Source organism: Pleurodeles waltl, chromosome 3_2 (assembly GCF_031143425.1).
Source record: "Pleurodeles waltl isolate 20211129_DDA chromosome 3_2, aPleWal1.hap1.20221129, whole genome shotgun sequence".
NCBI classification, from domain to species: Eukaryota; Metazoa; Chordata; class Amphibia; order Caudata; family Salamandridae; genus Pleurodeles; species Pleurodeles waltl.
In genome coordinates, this window is record NC_090441.1 from 66,384,565 (window position 1) to 66,391,262 (window position 6,698).

Below are 6,698 nucleotides of genomic sequence, written 5' to 3' on the forward strand. Positions count from 1 at the left end.
GTGCTGTGTGGTCCCCCTTCCGGTGTGTGCGTGTGGGGTCGGGGAAGGGACCGAATCCCCAACCTGAACCTGGCTGAGTAAAGTGCCAGCACCATGGATCCATTTTGCGCAAACTGCGCCTTCAGTTCAAGTTCAACTTGTTTGATTGCATTCTTCCACTGGAACTAAGCTGTGTTTTTTTATTTTTTTTCCCCTCTCGTATGGAACTCTGACTTTTGCTTATCTTCCAGCAAACCTTTCAGGTGGACCGTGCACCTTTACATGAGCAGAACTCATGCCACATCAAATTGCTAACACTGTTGAATTAGAGACTCACTCAGAGTATTAAAAAAATGCCCAGTCTTTTCTGTATAGATGTATCTGATGTGAAAGGTTATGAAATCAATGTGTTAATTCACTTCTATTGCTTTACAGGGATTGCTTTGATCATTCTGATAATGTTTTTTTGTTTGTGCTGATGTTTTTTTGTTTTTGTTTGAAACAGGAGATATGTGAAACAAAAATTCATTGGTCAAAGGGCGGAATGTACTGCTATTTGATGGAGTTTGTTTTGACCAATGACTTTGTGTTTCACCACTGCGCATATTAGTTGCTCAATGTTCACCAGTAGCACATGGTATGTTTTGTTCAGTTTAGCCGCCTATGGGCTTTGACATTGCATTAGTCATTACATTCTGTATTCTGCCTATTGGCTTTGACATGCTGTATCCAGTCTAGCCGCCTATTGGCTTTGACATTGCATTCCTATTGGCTTTGACATGATGTATTCAGTTTAGCTGCCTATTGACTTTGACATGCTATTAGATATTCTGCCTATTGGCTTTGACATGATATCATATATTACATTTTGTATTCAGCTCCGCTGCCTATTGGCTTTGACATGATATCATATATTACATTTTGTATTCAGCTTAACTGCCTATTGGCTTTGACATGATATTATACATTACACTTTGTATTCAGCTCCGCTGCCTATTGGCTTTGACATGATATTATACATTGCATTTTGTATTCAGCTCAGCTGCCTATGGGCTTTGACATGATATAAGACATTGCATTTTGTATTCAGCTTAGATGCCTATTGGCTTTGACATGACACTAGACATTGCATTTGATATTTAGGTTAGCTGCCTATTGCCTTTAACATGACATTGCATTTGATATCTAGGTTAGCTGCCTATTGCCTTTAACGTGGAGTTAGATCTTGCAGTTGAGAATCCAAGCTGTATTTTTCCAAGCTGTGTTTTTGCACCAGAGAACCAAGATGTTTTTCTCACAGTAGACTAGACATGATAAGAGAGAGTACATGGGTGTTGTTTTTTCTTCGCTTGAGCTTGGGAACAGGAGTAGTCTTGGAGACCTGGCCAGTCTCCAAAAGGCTTGCTCAGTTTCCCAGGTCTGAGAGGAGGGGGCACACCTTTGTAACGAGTGTAACAGGCTGCAGAGGGTCAGATTCGAATCTGCCGGACCTCGTGCTGGAGCTTGGCGCAGGCTGCCAGCAATCCCGTGTGGGTAGATGAATCTCTCTTTCTCGCGGCTGACAGGGGTCATCAGCTTGCAGACCTTAGAAAGATGAAGCTGTAGATAGTTCCCACACGGTGAAGTATTTGTTTTGCTTTGCATTCAATATCTTATAAATATAACCTGCTGTGTATATTGCAAACTGATATATTTTGTTTGATTAACGCGGACTTGAAAGCTACTAATTCGTCATACATAAAATATTGTGGTTGGGGAAGAATTAACAACAATAAAAGTCTTCTTTGACCTCATAAGTGCATTTCTGTTGTGTTATGTTAGTGCTTAGAAACTAGATAAGAGGAAAGCACTACAGGGCATAGTGATAAAAAATGTATAGTATCACTGGAATTGCAAGGTCAGTAGATTCCATGAAGATCAGGGTGGCATCAGTGTATGGGGCTGTTTTGTATCATATGATGTTGAAAGTTATACCTGGAATGTCCAGAGATTCATTTAACATTAGGAGTAGAGGGTTAATTGCCAGTAAAAATAGGAGTGGTAACAATGGATAACCTTGTCGGGTTCCTTGTTTGAGCATAAAAGGTTGCAACAAGGTTCCATTAATTCTGATTTTGGCTGAGGGGCTGAAATAAAGAGCCATGGTCATATGAATAAACTCCACACCCAAGGCATGTTTTGAGAGATCAGCCTTGAGGAAAGGCCATGAGACATTGTCAAAAGCCTTCTCTGTGTCCAAGGCAATAGTGGCTGCGGGGGGTAAAGCAGGTTAGAAGATTTTTCAATGACATGGGAAAAGAGACGGATGTTGTTGCTTGCTAGTTGTCCTTTAATAAAGCCTGGTTGCGTGGGGTGGACAAGTTTGGGAATCAAGGGAGCGAGGCACTATGCAAGGATTTTAGCATAGATTTTGGCTTCCATATTGATGAGAGATACTGGTCGAAATTTTTACGGTTGGAGTGGTCCTTAGCCTCTTTGGAAATAATCTCGATGATGGATTCGGAGGAAGAGACAGAGACAGAGACAGAGAAACAAGAAAATGTCTGTTCTAGAATGTCAAGAATTGGATGGAGGAAGGTTTTATAAAATTCAATCAGAAAGCCACCTGATCCAGGGTCCTTACTGGAGGAGATACTTTTAATAGCACAAATAATTTCTTCCTGTGAGATCGGTTTAGATAGGGAGGGTTGCTCGGATTCGGAAATGTGTTTAATTGGTAGGGATTCTAAAAATGTGGATCAATCGTCAGTGGGGGTGTTGACATTGAGTGTGTATAATTTGGTGTGGAAGCATTGGAATACTTTAAGAATGTCATCCGTTGCGCTTTGTAATACATTATGCTCATTTTTGATTGATTGAATAGGGGTGGAGTTATGTTTAAACTTTAGGTAGGCTGCCAGGGACTTCCCTGCTTTACTTAAGTAGAATAATTTTTTACCTTTCTGGCCCTGGGTCCACAGGTGAGCGTGTTTGCTGATTATGGAATTAAATTAGTAATTAGTATTTGAGGCATTTCAGGTCCGTCATGGTGATCGGGTTGTTAGTTTTTCAGAAAATCAATTATTTGGCTTTCTGATGTCAATTTTTCCAGAAAAGATTTAATAAGTTTATTTTTCCGGGTCATTCGGCTTATGACTTGGCCATGACAATAGCACTTTAGGGAGTCCCAAAGCTTAACTGGGGAGGAGACAGAGTTTTTGTTTATCTGAATGAAGTATGTTAATTCGTCATGGAGTTCCTTAACCATCTTTGGATCTTCTAGACTCTCTAGATTCATGCGTCAGACCTTCAATTTCGGTGGGGTGGGAAGGATTTGTAGGTGTAACAAAACAGTGGCATGATCCAGTATGACGATTGGTTCTTTATAGGGAGAGGTAGCGTGTTGGAGGAGAAAGGAGTCAACCAGGAGGTAATCAATTCTGGAAAAGGAGTGGTGTGAGGCTGAAAAAAACATAAAGGCATTGCCAGTGGGATTATAAAGCCTCATGATATCAGCTAATTTATGGGCCGAACACAAAGCTCAGAGAGCCTTATGGTATCTACAGGCAGATTGTCTGTCCAAAGGGGGGTCCATTGAGAGGGGAAAATCTCCGCCAAAGACTATCTGTGCATCTAGGAGGAGGATTGCAAGTTTAGCAGAGAGGTTATCCCAGAATTTAGGGTCATCAGTCGTAGGTGCATATATGTTCACTGCATAGATTTCTATGTATGCATGTGATTTTCTGTAGATACTTAATTAACCATCTGCCATCTTGATGAGGTTCTGCTGAAGTGATTGAGAGGCCGGAGGACTTGAAGATCAGATTGAGGACTCTGTTCTTTATTTTTGATATCATTTTAAATTCAAGACAATAACTTACAGAATCCAAAGAGCAGACAACTTACTCACGTTTGGAATTGGGAAACTTTAGAACACTGATGTAGTCACAGAATATACATAGAGAAGTTTGAATCAGATCGGGAGTGTAGAACGCTCCTTTAGCCTTTAATATAATCACCTTAGTGCTGGTATATCTGTGTTATGGTGTAGAACATAGTAACCATGCATGGGCATGGATGGCTCTTGCCTCACTGTTCCTTGTAGTTCCTGTCCCCCCTGTTTCCTTTTCTGAGAACTGCATGATGACATCATAGCCTACTGCTAAGTCTGAATAACTCATATAGACTTGAATTTATCCTTGCCTTATGATTCATAAATTGTAACCCTACATTTATACAGGGAACATTAAATCAGCAAGTGTGAGCTCTCAATTCAATAAGTACAAGTTGAACTACTCGCATTTGATGTGGGACAACAGAAGATCTCTGAATTTATATAACTATGAAACACTGTTTAATGTGCCATTACTTGCAAATATTACAGGGACTGCAAAGTGCCTCATGTCAAGCATTTTACCTCATACAGCAGTGGTATTGTCTTTGCATTCTGGTACGTGTAGTTCCCCAATCTAAATGGCTTAATTAAAACCACAAGTGCAAGCTATGGTGTGAAGGAAGGTAAAATATTTACTAATGACATTAAACTTTGTTTAACCCCTACAGCTGCTCCTCAATGGTGGCATTTGAGGTAATGCTCCACTGGTCCTGGACAAAAGAAGGAGAAGAATTACAGACTTGTCTGCAGGACTCAAACTGGCAGTCTAGCAGCAGATGTACAGAGTATAAACACTGGCGGGGTTATTTACAAAGGTAACTTAAACTTGTGAATAATTTACACATGTAATTTACTCTTACACTTTTGAGTAACTTTACTACTTTGGCTATTGACAAATTCAAGTGTAAATTTACTCAAAAGTGTAGAGTTACACGTCTCCATCCCTGAAAAAGTAGGTGGAGACAAATTTACAAGTGTACGGTACTACTGCCAAAAGAAACACTACTAAGTCCAGTACCACATATGGCCAACCACTGGAACTGCAACCACCTTCTACAAAAATAACGGAGACAGGGCAGTGCTTCCCAAACATTTTAGAACTACGACCCAGTTTTCACATCAACAAACCTCTGCGACCCCACTAGCTTTAATGGACATGAGGCAAGTGGTTTATTAATGTAACTAACGCACTGTGTGGTAGCCCATTGCCATTTACAAACAGCACATTTTCCATTGAGACGACTGCTAAATTTGCACAGACATACAGTTTTACTGACAAAACTATATTGTAGACAAATGATAAAGTGTGGAAAACGGTTTTCAGTGAATATTTATCATTTGTGTCTCATCAAGTAAAATGTTTTGATTTGTTTTATCCTATTACAATCTTTGATTCCATTTCACTTCAGAATTACAATGAAAATGTGCTTTATTTCTGCTTTCGTAACTGCTGAATGTGTAAAGTTAATTTACAGGTATTTACATTTGGTTGTATGTTACAAAACATGACATCCTACAGCCTTTCCTTTCACATAATTCTCTTAACCCTTCTTTTTCAGACTGCAAAGTGAGAGGAGTTTGCAAACACCAATCCCCATGTTAAAAAACAAACTGCAATTTGTCAGAAGACATAGCCTGCCATTTGACCTCTGTCTTTGAAGCGAAGCATATGTAACAAGATAAACAGAGAATATGAAGGAAACGTTAATTTATTGCTTCAACTTTCAGGACTCAGGAATAAGGGCTGGTGACCCACCAGTGGGACACTACCCCATCAGTTTGGGAAACATTGATATAGGGACTTAAAATAAAGCCCTGTAGTAAATAATGCTACATTATGTTAAATATTTAAGGTAGTTCAAAATATAAATATAGTTTAATATTAATCTAAAAGTACAACATATTTCTTAATTAATTATAAAACTGTTTGAGTTTATAAATTAATGTAACATTAATTTGCATTGAAAAATAACAATTTACTTCCATTATTTGTATGCATCACTTTTAGCTTAATAATTAATAAGTCATAGCAAATGCTTCTTTTTTACTTTGGGTGGCAATTTTTTTTTCTTTTTGAACTGCAGAACACTACATTTAATTTAATTTAATATATTTCACTTAATTCAAGATTCAATTCAAAATTAAGTTAATAGTGATGTGGCATTTTTTAAATTTTGTTCTACAACAAAATAAATATGATAAAATTGATGTACACTCATATATATAATAAAAACGTTTACTAATTTATTATAAAGTTTAATAAACGTATTAAAATGTCCATGTATTTTATCATTTTTTTTGTTCAAATCTTTTTGTTGGTATTTCATATACACCATCACATTGAGTGGTACAGTCATGATTTTGTCTATACCCGGTTTAAAAATAATCAACAGTATAGAATATCAATCTACGCATATTGGATACAGGACTAAGCATTTAGTGATAGATGTGATATAGCAGTGTGATTGGCTTGTTCTCTATGGTCAGGTCCATAGATTCTTGTAATTAACAATCATTTCACGAACAATAAGAATACAAAGCAATCAACTTCGGAGACCATGAAGCTCAATTGCCTCCGTCACTCAAGCAAGCTCTGGAACAGTAGCAGAGCTCCAATTTCGAAGTGAAGAGATTGAAATCAAAACACATATGTGGGATGTTGAGTCAGTTGGGGCCCATACTACCTTGCTAGCATACCATGTTTGGTGAGTAGTGAGGAAGCCCTTGTACTCCCATGTTCCTTGGGAGTATATGCGGAGTCGTTCGGTAACTGTGCAAGTATGTTGTCCCAGTATACGGCTATGTGACATTTACGGAGCCCCAAAGTATCCTCTCTGCGCAATGA

At 38.4% G+C, this 6,698-nt stretch overlaps 1 long non-coding RNA gene across 1 annotated transcript in view; it reads left to right on the forward strand.

Annotated features, from left to right (window-relative positions):
- LOC138286471 (uncharacterized) overlaps positions 1–5,743 on the forward strand; it is a 28,204-nt gene extending 22,461 nt beyond the window's left edge. The window contains exons 2-3 of the long non-coding RNA XR_011201997.1: positions 4,522–4,668; positions 5,413–5,743. This is a non-coding gene — a long non-coding RNA (uncharacterized lncRNA). The remainder of the gene's footprint in view (positions 1–4,521; positions 4,669–5,412) is intronic.
- Positions 5,744–6,698: the final 955 nt, after the last annotated feature.